The 17414-nt window shown below is 39.6% G+C and overlaps 1 long non-coding RNA gene across 1 annotated transcript; it reads left to right on the top strand.

Annotated features, from left to right (window-relative positions):
• The first annotated feature begins 11943 nt into the window (after positions 1-11943).
• LOC122093642 lies at positions 11944-15789 on the top strand. Its single transcript, XR_006144521.1, has 2 exons — positions 11944-12272; positions 12427-15789. It is a non-coding gene; the product is annotated as an uncharacterized LOC122093642 (long non-coding RNA).
• Positions 15790-17414: the final 1625 nt, after the last annotated feature.

Here is a 17414-nt window from a genome sequence, read left to right as displayed (position 1 = left end):
CTAACTTAGATTTTTTTCCTCTCTCTCTCTCTCTCTCTCTCTCTCTCTCTCTCTCTCTCTCTCTCTCTCTCTCTCTCGCTCTGTGACCCCTTCCCCTTTCTTACCCTCTGTGCTGGTACGATGGGATCTTCTCAAATTTGGCCTAATGCTTTGGAAGAGGATACTCTTGGAGACATTGGTATTGGAGATTGCAACGTTCCAATAGATGTTGACGAAGATGTTTTGGACCCCCTCAAGCAGGAATGGAAGCATACCCTAGTTGGTTTAGTTATTGCAACCAAACAACCCCATCCTGATGTTGTTGGGTTCTTTGTGAGAGCTTGGAATCCAGTCGGGGGTTTGGAAGTGGAACCCCAAGAGCAGGGCTATATTCTTATTAAACTCTTCCATCGCTTTGATGTACATCGAGCCTTGAAAAATGGGCCGTGGATAGTGGAAGGACATTGGATCTTGCTGAAACCATGGACCCCCAATATTGATTGTCGCTTGGACATTTTTTCCTACATTAAGACTTAGATTCAGGTTATTAGATTACCTCCAGCTTACAGAATTATTCCCATTGCCTCAAAGTTAACTACAAAAGGGAAACCTGTTGAAGGAAATGTGTATTGGTTTATATCCTTCCCAAAACTTTGTCCGGATTCTGCTGCGGATTGATGTGAGGAACCCTCTTTATAAGGGTGCTAAATTACAGAGAACCAGGGATTTTGCTACAGATGTGGAGTTTAAGTACGAAAGACTAGACACTTTCTGTTATTTTTTACAAACGCCTGGGCAATGCAGATAACCATTGTGTTAATTATTTCAATTGGACTGAAGACCATAACCATCAGCATAGTTGTGGAGACCACCACTCATGTGCTGAACGTGATGCTCGACTTTTTTCTTCTAGGTTACCCGCTTCCAAGGGCGTCCAGCGATCCCGTGAACCTTTTCAACCTACAAGTAGACAAAATACTAAGAATTCACAACATCAGAGAGGGCCATTGAGATCCAACGCTGAAGCACCACTTGCTTCTATCGGCGATGTGACCAAAATGGAAAACAATGGGTCTAGCACTGGCTTTTGCCTCTCTCCACCGCAACCAATTCTAGGGTTACTGCCTCCCCATTTTTCTGAAGATGATGATGCTAGTGTGGAAAATATGCTCCCCGATTCAGTTGATGGAAACATTAGTGGAGGATTCGATTCTTCTTCTGATACCCAACATCCAGTCCAGGTATTACCCAGCCTTTTGAATTCTGGTATTTCTCTCGCTAGTGGGCTTAGTGGCCAAATGGCCCATAATTACCAGTATGATTTTATTGAAGCCATGGGCCATCTAGCTATGAACTTCTCTCTTTTCTCCTCCAACTTTAGGCCCACCTCCGATATGAGGTCTATGTTGTAACCCGGCAATCACTGAGAGGGGGATGAATCAGTGAGTCCAATTTCGATCCCTAAAAGCCTGTCCGATGTCTGGCCAAGAAAAACCTGATATACCTGTCCCTGTTTGCACATAGTCGTATGCACACTTAGCCTCTCATAGGCACTTCCAAGTGTGCACACTCATTCCACATTCCACGCACTTCAATATAAAATGCAAACAACAAGCACCCACAACATAGGGTTTTTACGAGGTTCGATAAATTACCTACATTCCTAGAGTAGTGCCTATAAAGGCTTCGTACCTACTCAATACAGTACTTTAACTGTACCCACAGTCGGGAGCACCCACACCTAATTTTCTCAAGTCAAAGCTGAGATGGCACTCGTAGTGCCGATACAATGTGTAGCACCCACTACACGGAAGCACTCAATCCTGGTGCTTAGCACCCACTAAGCCCTTAATAAATAATACAGTAAATTTGGGCTTATATCAATGCCCTACAGTTAAGCTTTGCCTAGCAAATACATCCTCTACTAGCTAGCATGCTTACAGTTCATCCATAACTAACCTAGTATGTAAACATTCATCCACAACTAACTCTAACATACATACATATTATCATATATGCATATAATGTAAATTTTAGGGTTAGAAAGTCTCACAACCCTTGTCTGTTGTTAGCAAAGTTGTCTCAAAGCATTGTCTCTACACACTGGAATCCTCAACTCCCCCCTAGAGTAGGAGACTTGAATCTTCAAGTAAGCTCAACATGGCCATGGCATCTCACAAGTCTTCTCCCTTGTCTTCTTGTACTTTAAAGCACAAATAGAAAAACCCTCTCATCTTTTCTCTTTTCTCTTAGCTTTTGATCAATGAAACATCAAAAACTCAACTACCTTCTCTAACCCACTTTAATGGAGTAAAGACACTTTCCATCAAGTAATAAACCTCATTCAATGATCAATCATTAAGAGGGAAACTTCTCATACCAAACCCTTAGCCTTCCTTCACTCAAAACTTATTTTTCTTGCTTCCATAGTGTAGAGCTTGAAAAAACGAAGAAGTAGCAACTTGGTTCACCCAAATCTGAGTTAAAATGAGTGAGATATGACCATTTGAAGTTGGAGCAATGAGATAGCTTGAAATGGAATCTTCGTAGGAGTGGCGTAGGCTACGCCGGTGGCATGCGCAACAGAGTCGCAGATCTGGCCGTCGATCTCATCAAAAGGTATTTCTTAATTTGAGCCGTCCGATTAAACCAATGGACAATAGATCTAAACCATAGGTTTTGAATATCGATGATGTCATCATGACGTAGGCGCTGACATCGTCAGAGGTGTTGTCGACCACGAATTGGCTACAACAGCGCATATTCCAGATCTATGTTGGCTTAACCTATAAAGGAGAATCATTTAATGACCATTAGATCTGGATCTATAAGATCTACTTGATCCATAGCTAAGGATTGGAATCTAAGCTTTGGTGATGATGCACATGCGACACACACTAGTCAATGCAATATGGTGTAGCGCCAGACCATCATATCTAATACACTCCACCAATGAGAAGCCTCGGGTAAGCATATTCAACGCAAGCTCTTGCACGAAACGTCAGATCAGAATCTGACCGACGTGGCTCAATCTGACCCGTGTATTAAGGATCCCTCTGATTCTCTTATATACGCATAAGCCCCTGCCTTCATATTTTTAGTACTAAACACCCCTTATCAACTAAGGGGCCGTTTGATAACACTTCTATTCCTGGAGAGTGTTCTTTTATAATAGTGTTCTTTTTCGATTCCATGCTGTGAAGACAGTCTGGTGGAATAGAAATAGCGTTTGGTAAAACTATTTCAGAAATGTCCTTAAAACAGAAAAAGAACAGAAACAACGTTTGACAAACACTTCTATTCCTGAATTGCTGAACAGCCTTTGCCCATATGCACTATCTTTAGTATATGAATCCATTCGGACTTGTTGAGGATTCATAAATTGCTGAACAACCTGAACTCCATTTGGTGTAATGCCCAAGTGAGGAGATGGAGCAGCCATTGTCATTTGCATAGCAGATACAAACTGATGAGGCAACTGTTGCGTGTGATCAGCATGCCAGTACATGGATCCTGGTGAGATATCCATCATCTTCTGCAACAAGTCTTTAAAATTGACATCTCTCCTCACTCCAATTATCCGCATCTGCCCTCCAACATACCTCAAGGCCCCGTCACTGGGTCTGGGGAGAATCTTACCTCCAAAACTACACAGAAGCTTGGTGAGGATTCACCGAAACCGAATCATTGCAACCCTCATCGGTCCCCTGATCGGCCGCATTGCCCCCAATTCGGTTCCCATAACTGGGAACTTCAGGAAACCCAACAACAATAGCACCGCCACAATCAGAGCCAAGTGGAGCAGTTGGTGGGCGAGAGAACCAAGCCATGGGAGGATTCCCAAGCCCTAATCCTACAAATCAAGCATCAGAAACCGTCACTGCAGGATAGTAAGCTGGTTGTAGGGAAGCGGCGACCGAGAGATGGTGGCAGAGATTGAAACGAAAATATGAATCAATGAGCAACGAAATCTAGGGCTTGGGTTTTTGTGCGTTCAAGCTGCACCAAAACAGAGAGAGAGAGAGAGAGAGAGAGAGAGAGAGAGAGAGAGAGAGAGAGAGAGAGAGAGAGAGACTATTGCAGGGAAGCGGCGGATTTGGGGATTTTTGATCGGGAGTTGCAGTAAAGGGGTTTGTGGGGTTTTGGAGGGTTTTTGTTCTTTTAAGTTAGTAGAAGAATAGAAAAGTAACCTTTTTGTACTCTTGCAATGTACTCTTTAGTCATTCTTTTTCATTGGTTCATTCCGAGGGAATACAAAAATGAACCGGACGTGCCAAACATATTTCTGTTCTATTTGCATTCCCGCAGAATAGAAGAACACCAGAGACATTCTCCCAGAGTGTTATCAAACGGCCCCTAAGACCTTCAAAATCTCAAAATTATAAAAAAGCCCTTACAATTTCAAAAATAAATTCTGAAAAATCCACCCAACACCGAGAGCAATAATGAATTTTTGGTTTGGATTTTCGAACCGACCTCATGGAAACACATATAACTTTTTCATACGATATCCGATTGAGATAAAATGAAGTGCGTTGGAACTATGACTGGACGCTCTATGACTTTCCAGAAGACCGATAATCTGAATCAGCCATGTAAAAGACTAAAATACCCCTAGACCTTTCCAATGACGTATATTTCTCATACGGAATCAGAACACAATGAAATTAGAACTGTTGGAAAGATCGAATTTTTTTCGTATCGTTACATGGAGAACACTTCCTTTAAAAAATTCATCTTCAATGTCGAAACTACCCTCGACTGCCACAAATGTCGTAACTTCTTCTTACGGTACCGGAATGCGACAAAATCAAATGCAATGGACTAGATAATTTACAATCTATCTTTTTCATGAAGAAATGATCTTCCAAAAATATCATTTTCACTATCAAAAATGCCTCCGAGCGTAAATACGCCAATTTTGCCAGTTTCAACTCAGAAACCTGCACCACATACTAAGGATGTATCAAACCACTCCATACATACCAAGTGGCTTTGTTATCTCATCGGTGACACTGGACACTGCCATGTCATCATTTTCGTCCACGTCACCCAAACTGGCCAAGTCATCACCGCCACGTGGCCGGGTTGCCAGTAAGGACAACCATAAAAACAACAGTCTACCTCTCTAAACCCATCTTTCCCCAACCCATCCTCACTTGAGCCCATCCCTCACAACTTTAACACCTCGACACCACATCCCTTTTGCTGCTCTATAGAAGACATCTCCATAGAATCTATTACTTCTGAGAGCAACATCTCTCCTCCCCTGTCTCTAATTCCCATATGGAGACACTAAACACCATCCCCTGCTCTACCCCTATTTCTCCCACCATCCTCCCTTATCCCGTCATTGAACCACCCCATCTTTCCACTAACCCACGGCCACACCTTCCTCTACTATCACAAATCCTTTCTCTAATCCCCCCCCTCTGCTCTCCACTTTGGCTCCCTGCCCTGCCCTCACCTCTGCCCCCCTGCTTGGTCTGAAACTCTACAGGAGGCCCTATTGTGGAAGCTAGAAGATTGAAGTGTGATGCACACTTTACCCCATACCCCTATTGTACCTTTATTGACTCTGATGTTGAACTTGCAGGACCATGTAACATTCAGTCTGTGAGAAGTTATGAAACTCCTAAGCTAGAACTGTCAAGGCCAAAGTGCCCCTTGACAATTCAAATCCTAGATAATCTTCTATCTAAATACCGTCCTGACGTTATTGTCCTTATGGAGACGAAATTAGTTTATGAAAAAATGAAGTTGCTTTGTAATTCAATTAAGTTTTCAAATTTTGTAACGGTAAACCCATTGACATTTGTGGAGGGTTATGTATGATGTGGACTTCAAATGTATTTTTTCATATTATGTATAGTTCCCCTCGTATGATTGACTGTAATTGTTGTGTGAATGGTTCAAATGATTACTAGTGTCTTAGCTTTGTTTATGGTCCGCCCAAAGCTTTGCTTATGGTCCGCCCAAAACCTTAGAAAAGACTAGAATTTTGGCAGGAGCTTATTAGTATTGGGGCCACGGTGTCTGGGCCTTGGTTGTTATTTGGTGATTTAAATGAGATTTTAAATGCAGTTGAGAAGCAAGGGGGAGGGTTAAAGTAGCCTCTCAGCTAAATGGTTTTCAGTCCTTTGGTGATTTGTGTGCTTTTATGATATGTGTTCTAATGGTCCTTTCTTTACCTGGCCAAATCGGAGATGGAGAAGTGGCCTAATTCAGTAAAAGTTGGATCGTGCCCTTTGTTCTTCAAGCTAGATAGATAAATTTCCAGATGCTGGCGTTACTTTTGAACCAGCTTGTGGATATGATCACTACCCCCTTATTATGGATGCTCACTTCCCCCCCCCTCTTCTATCTTCGAGGAAAAGACTCTTCCGTTTTGAAGAGATATGGAGAGCCCTCCCGGGATGCAAGGAAACTATTGAAAGCAGTTGGTCCTCTGATTGGCAGGGATCCCAATTGTTTAAAATTCACAAGAAGATTTGAAATGTTAGATCTCAGTTGGGGAAATGAAAGAGATTATGTGTCAAGAATGTAGACAATGAGGTAATCAGGAAGATAGAAGCTCTTAAGAAAATCCAAAGTGTGCCCTCACACCCTAAGTTGGCTGAGAAGGAATTAAAGGTTCAGAGAGAGTTGTAATTCCACCTTGATCAGCAGGATTCCCATTGGAAGTAGAAATCTATAATTCAATGGCTGGAAGAAGGCGATAAAAATACAAAGTTTTTCCACTCCTTAACCTTGCAAAGAAGAATTCGAAACAAACTATTGAGATTGAAGTCCCTTAGTGGAAGATGGCATGAAGATGAGGCAGATATAGACTAAGAGATTTTCTTCTTCTTCAACAATCTCTATTGCTCAAATGATAGCTATGACTTGGACCTTGCTTTTCAATATGTGGTTCTAAAATTCACTGACGATATGAATAGGGATATGTGCCTACCTATTACAGATGATGAAGTTAAGGTAATGGTTTTCAACATGAAGCCCCTTAAGGCACCAGGCCCAGATGATCTATCTCCAATATTCTTCTAATCGTACTAGAATACAGTTGGGCCTAAAATCTGTAAGTAATGAAAATTCTTTCTTTGATTCGCGGTTTCTCCTAAAAGACCTCAACAAACTCATATTCTCCTTATTCCAAAAGTCAAGGAAGCAATAAGGGTGGACCAATTCAGGCCATTTAGTCTCTGCAATGTGGTGTATAGATTTTTTGCAAAAGTTTTGGCAAGGAGATTAAAAAGTGCCTTGATGTGATTGTTGCTCCTGTGCAAATAGCCTTTGTGGAAGGAAGAAGTATCTCCCAAAATGTCTTGATTGCTCATGAAGGTTTCCATCACATGAAGAATCTGAAGAAGGGAAAGAATTACTTGGCGGCAGTCAAGCTTGAAATGAGAAAGGCATACGACAAAATCGAATGGGACATTTTGGCTGGCATTCTTTGCAAGATGGGGTTATGTGATAAGCAGCTTCAACTTCTTCTTCAATGTGTTAACACAATGTCATACTCCTTCCTCATCAATGGTGTGTAGAAAGGTTCTATCCTCCTTTCTTGAGATCTCAGGCAAGGAGACCCCTTCTTCCCCAGTTTGTTTGTGATGTGTATAGAGTGCCTCACTTTTCTGATTGCAGGGGCTGTCCAAAATGGAAACCTCCGTGGAATGAGGACTAAGCATTTTAGTCCACAACTTACTCATTCTTTCTTTATTGATGATGATTGCCTAATTTTTCTTCAAGTAAATCATGGGTCTCTAAGGAGTCTAAGGGATGTCCTTTCTCTGTATTGTGGAGCATCGGGACAAGCAGTAAATGGTCAAAATTCTTCTGCTCCCTTTAGCTCAAATACTCCTGCTAGACTTAGGAGGATTTATGCAAAGATTATAAAGGTGGATAGGTTAGTCAACCCGATCTTTATTTGGGGCTCCTCTCTCAGATTGAAAAAGGTAAAAAAATTGTTTTCCAGAATAAAGGATCGGACCATGAGCAAGATTACAAGATGGAAAGAAAGATTGCTCTCCCCATTCAGGAAAGGAGGTTCTTCTCAAATTTTTGGTGGTGGCCACCCCATCTTATTATATGTCTCACTTTAAGCTTCCTCTTGGGCCATTAGATGATATAAGCCAGGATGAATGCAACTTCTTTTTTGGGCAAAAGGAGGAGAGGAAGATTCATTGAGTGGGCCTGGATTGTCTGTGTCTCCCTAAGCTTGAGGTGGGTTGGGACTTAAGGAACTAAAGATTCAAAATCAGGCTCTTCTTGCAAAACTGGGATGGCAACTTTAGTCTAACCCTGACACTGTATGGGCAAGACTAGTTAAGAGTATCTACTTCCCCTCGGAGACGTTTTCTCTTGCTCGAGGACCTAGACCTTCATGAGCTTGGAGAAGTATTCTGTATATGAGACATCTTCTGCAGCGGGGGCTCTTATGGATTGTGGGTAATGGTGCTTCTATTTAGATTTGGGAAGACCCCTGGGTCCCTTCTTTGGATAGTTTCATATTGCATCTTCTTAGACCTTCGGGACGCCCCTTCCATTGGGTCTCAGATCTTATTGATGAAAATGCCATGTGGAACTTACAGAAATTGAGGGCTTTCTTTACTCCAGATGAAATAGAGTGCATTATACATATTTCTATTAGCTCTGACGGATCTCTTGACATGCTTTGCTGGGGTCACCAGCCATCTGGCATGTTCTCTGTAAAGTTTGCTTACAGGTTGGGTGCTCAGCTTTCTTTGTGCAAATTAGTATTTGTTGCAAAAGCTAGGGATACCCAGAAAGAGGTTTGGAAAATAGTGTGGAACTCTAAAATCACTCCCAAAGTAAGATATTTTTTATGGAAAGCTTGGTTGGGAGTTATTAGAGTGGGCAAACTTAAAGCGTCAGTGTATTGTTGACTCCGATGTGTGTGTTAGTTTTGGTTTAGGTGTTGAAACAATGGAGCATGCGTTCGTGTACTGTCCTTTAGCCCAGTAGGAGTGGCTTTCCTCTACTATCACTTTGAGGGTGGAAAATACTCCTGGTATCTACATTTCTAACTAAATTATTAGATGGGGCCAAAGGCTTGACTATTCAATGAAGGAAAATCATATTTCCCACGTTATTACGATATGAGAGATTTGGAAAAGACGAAATGCAAGATGCTTCAAGACTTGTACTCTTCCTCTTTGCTCATGGGTGAGTTCAGTCAATAGAAGTATTGAGGATGTTCTCTCTCTCTCTTCCCAACTTCTTATGTGGTGAAGCCGCTAGTTGATTCTGGATCGGAGTTCAATCCCCCCCAGCTGGTGCCTTCTTTATTTTCTTGGTTGCAATTGCTAATAATCGGCCCAAAGCATTGGACATGGGATGTATTATCTTGGATCCACTGAAGTTGGTGCTTCTCATTGCCTAAACCATTTTGTACTTATACTGGCAGTGGTGGGCAAAGCTTTGGTTGTTCGCTTTTCTCTCTCTTCGGCCATCCAGATTGGCCTCCTTAGTATGGTGATCTACTCCGACTGTCAGGTGTTGATCAATTGCATCTCCTCCCCTTCTGCTACCCCTTCTAATATCTCTACTATTGTCAATGACATTTTGCTTTTAAAAATGTCTTTTTCCTTTTGCAACTTTGTGTTTGTTGGTAGGGGGGAAATGGGATGGCCCACACTGTTGCTAAATGGGCACTTTTCTTTTCTCCATAGAGGTGTGTGGGAGTCGGCCTTTCTAGAGGATCTTTGGCATTATGTATAAATCATATGTTCTTTGTTGCCCACATTATTACCATATGGGAGATCTGGAAAAGACCAAATGCAATATGCTTCAAGACTTGTACCCTTCCTCTTTGCTCCTGGGTGAGTTCAGTCAATAGAAGTATTGAGAATGTTCTTTCTCTTCCCAACTTCTTCTATAGTGAAGCCGGTAGTTGATTATGGATTGGAGTTCAATCCCCCCCTGCTGGTGCCTTCTCTATCTTCTTGGATGCAGTTAGTAATAATCGGCCTAAAGCATTGGATGTGGGATGTATTATCTTGGATCCACTAAAGCTGGTGCTTCTCATTGCCTCAAACCATTTTGTACTTATGCTGGCGGTGGTGGGTGAAGCTTTAGCTGTTCGTTTTTCTCTCTTTGGCCATCCAGATTGGCCTCCCTAGAGTGGTCATCTACTCCAACTGTCAGGTGTTGATCAATTGCATCTCCTCCCCTTCTGCTACCCCTTCTAATATCTCTACTATTGTCAAGGACATTTTGCTTTAAAAATGTCTTTTTTCTTTTTGCAACTTTGTGTTTATTGGGAGGGGTGAAAATGGGATGGCCCACATTGTTGCTAAATGGGCACTTTCTTTTCTCCATAGAGGTGTTTGGGAGTCATCCTTTCTAGAGGATCTTTGGTATTCTCTATTAACGCTTTTGCCTCGACATGTTGAATAAATTGATCTTTGCAACAAAAAAGAAGAAGAAGAAGAAGAAGTAGAAGAAGAAGAAGAAGAAGAAGAAGAAGAAGAAGAAGAAGAAGAAAGGTAAGAAGGATAAAACAACAAAATAGCGGAAGACGTCACATGTGCGGTTTAAGTACAAGGTAAGGGATTGCGGATCGGGGATTAGGGATTGGTCACCCTAGAAATTCATACGATATTGATACGAATTAGTCATATCGGCCTAGTATTGACCGATACATTGAATCAACATTTTTTTTGTGTGAACATACATTGAATTAACATATCTTATTGATATCGGCTTAGGTATCAGTCAGAAAATGTTAAATTTTCAAAAAAAAAAAAAAAAAAAAATCCCTTAAATTATTTATTTATAAGAAAAACTATTTTTTTGATTTTCTAGTTTAGTTAGTGGAAATAAATATTTTTTGTGTTTTTATTTCACACTAAAATATTTTCTTATGTGAAATGTTTTTGGAAAAAAGAACACAACTAGGTCGGCCCTTGCATAGTTGCATTGGACCAATGGGGTGCACATAGGCATCAAGTAGGGATGGGGCATCATTTTTCCGCCTTTTGTCTATGAGCATAGGACCATGTGACTAAGGAGCGTTCATTTCCCATATATATATATATATATTGGGACTGGATATCACTGAGTCCGGATCCTCTATGAGCGGTGAGGTGCAATGAACATCTAGTGGCGGGAGGGCTAGACATGCACCCCTAGCCGTTGGATGCTCATTGCACCTCACCACTCACCGAAGAGGATTTTCTCGCGGAGAATTTTTGTTACGGGGATTAATATGTGTCCAGATCTAGGTAAGGATGTGAATTTGAAACTGAAATCGTTTACCGAAATTGAATTGAACCGTTTACACCGAAAATATGATTCGATTTTGATTTTAAAGTTTAAACCGTTGGTAAACTGTTTAAATAAACCATTAAATCGATTACATATATGTAGTAAGTTTAAGTCATTGAATGTTAAGTTTACCTTCTACCCAAAAAAAAATGTTAAGTTTCCATACATTTCAATAATTAAAAAAAAAAAAATAAGTTTACACTAAACAACTATTAATAAAAGCATATAACAAAAAACTATTCAATTCAATTTTTTTTAGGTCTTTAATTCAATTCAATGTTATAATTAACATCTATTTTACTAAAAAAATATAAAGGTAAAGAATTTTTTATTTGAATAAAAAATTTTAAAAACAGAAGAAAACCGTTTAAAGTTGTTTACACTGAAACAATTTATAAATGGTTTTAATTTTAATATTTGAAACCATTAATTAAATGATTTGATTATAATTTTACTTAAAAAATCTTGCACTGAACCCAATCAAACCGTTTATACCCGAACCAAATCGATTCCATATCAGGAGGGTGCGAATACCATCCGTATCGGTCTCAAACCCATATTTTGGTCTCATCTAGAATCTTTATCATTTTGGTACTTGTGTGAGATTTGAGATGGTTACATTAATCCAAAAACTCAACAAATTAAAACACCAATGCCCATGTCTACCTCAATGCTCAAAATCTTATGTGGTACCTTGGGAACCAGAGATCAAAGTATCGGTACCTCAGAGAGAACTTAAAAACAGAAAAAAGAAATAGCTACGAACTGGCAATGCCGTCTTTCTCTTGCCTTCAAAATGGTATAATACGAAAGAATTAGCAGATTTCTTTATTCCTAATCATACCTCCTATCTTGTCCTTTTGGGTCGTCGATGATATGAACGCAAAAGTATTTTATCCCGGTTTAAAGTAATGGATTCCTCAAGGAAAACTCGGTCAAGAGGAAATTTTACACTTCAAAAGGAGAAGCTGCGCATTTGGACACCAGAAAACGATATGCACAATGTGGTATGGGTTTCGTTCTGTTATGGTGGTTTCTTCTGATTTTAGTATCCTCTTCTGAATTTTTGTCCTTGTGCCTACCCATTTTTTCTCAAGATAATATGTCTTCTTGTATATAGTTTTATCTAGAAGCTGATTCCCTCAAAATTTTGATATTCAGAGTCGACTACTCGAAAATTGAAATAGCTTTCAGGAAGTTGCAAACGATTCTTTCTACATATTCTGCTGTGGTGCTCTGTTTGTTAGGTTTTCCAACAAATTTAGAATAAGGGCGAGTTTGCTTTTTTTTTTTTTTTTGGCCACAGGGGGTTCTTCCATATTTTATCAACGAGCATCTCTGTATGATGTCAAAACCTAGGTGTTTGGAAAGTCTTCTTTTATTTATTTTTTCAGTTATTAAGAACTTTCAGGGTGAAATGGTTTGATTCATTAGTATTTGCCTTATACCCTTTTTTTTTCTTATTTTCTTCTTCGTAGATCTTTCATGTTTTTCCTCATGTTTGATGTTGGACGGATTAAAGTTTCCCAATTTGAGTGGCTTTTGCGATGATGCTCTCTGCTAAACTTGTTTGAAATTTAATGCTGTTAATTCTTCATATATCATCTGAATGCACTGTTTTCAGAGACCGTTCACTTGTTGCCCAGTCCTTTTCTTTTTTCTTGGATAATCGATCTTAGTTTTTGCCCTGTTGAAAGACAAACCTAGAACTGGAGGGTGTGTTATTGACTCTCTACATTAAAAGTAAAAGATAAAAGAGAACGAAAAAGAGAGGGTCTTGTGGTTTCTCCTTGTGGATTGAAGAAGTCGAAGAAAGGCCCATTGATGCAGTGAAGCATACGCTTGTGCATCCAATGTCTTGCGCAAGATGTTTTGAGCATGAAAGAATGCATATGTGGCTTTGTTGAAGCTATGAAGAGCTTCTACAATTGAGAAAAGAAGAAAGAAGAGGAAAGAAGAAAGAAAAAAAAAAAAGGAAGAGAGAATAATATAAAGGGAAGAAAAGGTTAGCTTTTCCGGGTATCTCAGACAAGGTTTATAAGCATCTCCTACTATTGTATTTATTTTCACACACACACACACACATACACACACACACACATATATATATATATATATATATATATTGTCTGAGTACATATACGTATGCTAAGTATAGGAACTTAATGCAATAGATGATGTGGATCCGGGTTCCCAAAATCAGGGATTGGATCACTTAGGGCCCACAAGAATGACTAAGAAGCTCAATGTAATGGTTGAGGGGTATTCTTGTAATTTTAGAAACAACCATGTGCATTACTGATATTATAACAAGTGACAGGGATGACAGAAATAGGAAAATTAAAAGAGGGGGGGTGTTTTGTAATTGATAAAGTAGGGAGGAACTAATAGAACACACTTTTCAGTATAAGGGGTTTATTTGTAAAGTTAAGTAACTGTCCTTACTTGTAATTTCAGAAACCCAATCCTCTTCTTCTTGTTCACGATAGAACACAAAACGGTAACCAACCTTCAAAGGAGAGAACTCCCTCACCACAGAGTTGCTGGATCTACAAGTTTAGGAAAAGGATCAAAACCCCAAGCCTATTGGATGCACGTGACAACCAGCAGTGATAGACTCCACCAGCAGGAACTAATTTGTTCTGTAACTCAGTCTATCGCAGGTATAGAACCAGATCTGAACTTTTGGTCAGAGCTTCCGGTAGAGACCAAACTTGGTCTTGGATCTGTGTATGGTGAGTCGTTTCTATTGTAGGAATGAGTCCCAAAAATCTTGAACTGGTGTGGTGTGTTTTTGTAGAGATTGAACCCCAACACTAGGGCTAGAAGTATCGCCCAGTACAGGGGCTGGGAGAGGAAACTAGCGAGAAGAAGGAAAAGAAGGAAAAGAAGAAAAGAGGGGAAAAGAAGAAGATGAAATAAAGAGACAGATCAGAAAAGAGAGATGGAAACCACCCATGGCAACCATCGTTTCCAACCAAAACATAATTCTCAAACTCATTCAATTATTCAATATAACTTCAAAATCTCAAAACTGAGTTCTTCTCTATTACATGACTAATATAAAGGAAAAATCAAACAATTAATGGAAACTACTAGAAAATGGAAACTATTCTAAAATTAGAAGCTAGCTAATTTAAAAAGAAATTGTTTCTAAAACAAAAGAAAATCAAATCAAAAGATTTTTTTTTTCTAAGTCCATCGTGCAACTGCATCAATAGATCTACTCTAGCATGTGGAAAATTGTAGGGAAATTTCTATAATCCCATTTGTGATTTCATTATCTGACTGGGAGTGTGTGTGCTCCCCAATAGTGGGTGCTGTCACTTGTAGTGCCTTCTTAATCTATGTTGGAAAACTTGGGTGTGAGTGCTCCTTGAAAGTGAGTGCTATCTTTTGTAATCGGCATTAAGTGCCCTCTCAATCTATGCTGGGAAAATATGAGGGTTGGTGCTCTCAATTGTAAGTGCATTTAAAGTAGTGTATAAAGTAGATACAAAGCCTTTACAGACACTACTCCATGGATGTAGACATTTTGCCAAACCTCATAAAAACATGTGTGTTGTTGGTATGGTTTCCTTTTGCTTACATTGTTTTTGGAGTGCTTGTGGGCTGCAGGATGGGTGTGCACACCTGGAAGTGCCTATGACAAGAGCCTGGGTGTGTACATGAATATGTGTGTGTGATTGTGTTCAATGCTAGCAGATTGCCATGTCAGTTTGTGGCATTAAAAAAGGAAAGAAATTAGGATCGTTGATTCACTCCCCTCTTAGTGAGGGCCATAGTTAAACAATTATGGTTGGATAGAAGATTAAACCAAGGGCCTCTCAATGTTTTTGGTTTACAAAGACTATGCCATCTCCCACAGAACATCATTTCCACTTATCTTCTCCTTCTCCACTCCAAAATTTAGCATGTAAGTAATCAAGCTTCAAACATAGTTTGGAAGGGAGCATGAAACATGGCATCCAATAGGTAGTAATAGAACTAGGAATAGATTAAATAAGGTTTGATCTCCCAGCTTGGGAGAGGAGAGGGATTTTCCAAACCCCAAGTTTCCACTCCACCCTATGTATCGAGTGTTGCTAGTCCTGTATTTATGCCTAGAGAAAAACCTAGGGGTATCTAGATAGATAGTCTTATCTATAATGCGAGCCTGTTGCACAACAGTTAAGTTGCACTATTGCAACCTATTGGTCACAGGTTCAAAACTTAGAAACAACCTCTTCTGTGAAGTAGGAGGTAAGGCTGCATACACACTTGCCCCTCCCAGACCTTGCAACAGCAGGAGCCTTGTCCACTATCTCAAGGTAATGGTTGAGGGGCAATCTTGTAAATTCAGGAACACTCAAGCACTTAAAAGAACATAAGATAACTAATAGGGTCAAACTGGAATATAAAAGTAGAAGAGGAGGGGTAATGTGTAATTGCAAAAGTGAGGGGGAGGAATAATAGAACACAATTTCAAGACATGGGCTTTCATGTAATAACAGGGAATAAACTCTTTTAAAACAAAAGAAAAAACCTGTTTCTTTCTTCTTCTTACCGTGAGAACCAGAAACCAGCGGAAACTGAAGATTCGTTAGTTCGAGAGAACTTCTTCACCAGGCCTCGGTTTGGCCTGAAACTTCAAATGAAGGTAGCCAACCCCGTGGCCTCTTGATTCCGGCAGATAGATACCTCAAACAACAAGCTTCAATGAGGTAAAACAAGTTCTGAACTTCTCCAGGCAGCAAGCAAGAACCAGATATGAATCTGAGATCGATTTCTCACAGCAGAACAAAGTTTTTTTGAGGTGATGCTTTAGGGTTTGAATAGCCTATGTATGGCAAACTTACTCACGATCACTAGTTCAGCAGCTTGGGAGAAAGGTCTCGTCAGTCGGCCTTCTTCAACCAATAATACCACTCAGCAGGGTTGAAGGGAGTTAAACTATGGGATTCCAGCAAGTGAAGTACAGCAGAAGCAGTAAAGAAAGAAGAGAATGAAAAGAGAAAGAAGAGAAGAAGGTCAGGGAAGGGAAGAAGATCAAAGGGGGATGGAGGGAGTTGCAGGCCTGTCGGCATCCATGGTTCAAAACCAAAAGACCTTAATCAATTCATTCAATTAAAAAATTTCATCCTCCCCTGGGTACAGAAACACTATTTAAAGACTTGAAAATAAACCTATTTTCCTAATTGGAACTGGAACAAATATTGCATCTAACTAGGATAGAAATAAAATCTCATCAAATAAGAGTACTGCCAAACTAATTCTAAGCCTAAGAAAGGAAGTAAATAAGGAAACCAATCAAAGGTATTTCTTCTTAATCCATCACTCAACTGCATCAGTTGCTTTTTTTTTTTTTTTTTTTTTTTTTTTTTTTTTTAAACATGTTCAAAACGCAGTCCTCAAAATCCTTACTTAGACAAGGCATTGGCACTAAATAATCAGCCACGTATTGCAGTGTGAGCATTTTGGAACCGATTAAAATGCAGTCGTTTGGACAAATTGGAAAGGCAGGTTCAAAGAGGGGAGGGGGGAGGTTAAAGGTTTGATGAAAGAAGTAACTCTGGTGCTTGGTGGACCATTTAATTGAGGTGAGTTTGTTTTTTGGGTAAACAGGTGAGTTTTATACTTTGGGTTCCTGTCTAACAGAAAATCAAAGGGATAAAATAAGCCTCCATAAGAATCAAATCAAGATGCCAATTGGACAACATTGTTTAGATGGATTATTTTGCATTTACAAAGACAATAGAACTCAAATGGTATATTGTTACAATTTCATAACATTATATAGGAAAAATATCCTTTACATAATCTATCAAAGAGACGTCTTGAGCCATACATGAAGTCTGTGAGATGCTGACTGTTTGATGTACTGAAAGAAAAAGTGAAGAAAAAAAATTCCCCAGACTTGAAACATTATCTTGGAGCATTTGAAACATTATTATCATCAGTCAAAAACTAGAACAAAGGAATAATTTAACTCACAATATATTAAAAACAGAATCCATCACATAAATAAAATGACATTTTTCCTACATAGCCCGTTTAGGAAGCCTTTCCTAGTTAGGCCAGTAGCATAAATGCTTTAAGCATATATGCAGATTAAATAAACCTGCAACACAAATAAACAAGGAGAACGAGCACATCACAACAATCACTTG

This window comes from Macadamia integrifolia, chromosome 11, assembly GCF_013358625.1.
Source record: "Macadamia integrifolia cultivar HAES 741 chromosome 11, SCU_Mint_v3, whole genome shotgun sequence".
In the NCBI taxonomy this organism is placed as follows: domain Eukaryota; kingdom Viridiplantae; phylum Streptophyta; class Magnoliopsida; order Proteales; family Proteaceae; genus Macadamia; species Macadamia integrifolia.
Note: the sequence above shows the minus strand (reverse complement) of the source record. Positions and strands in the feature narration are given on the sequence as shown.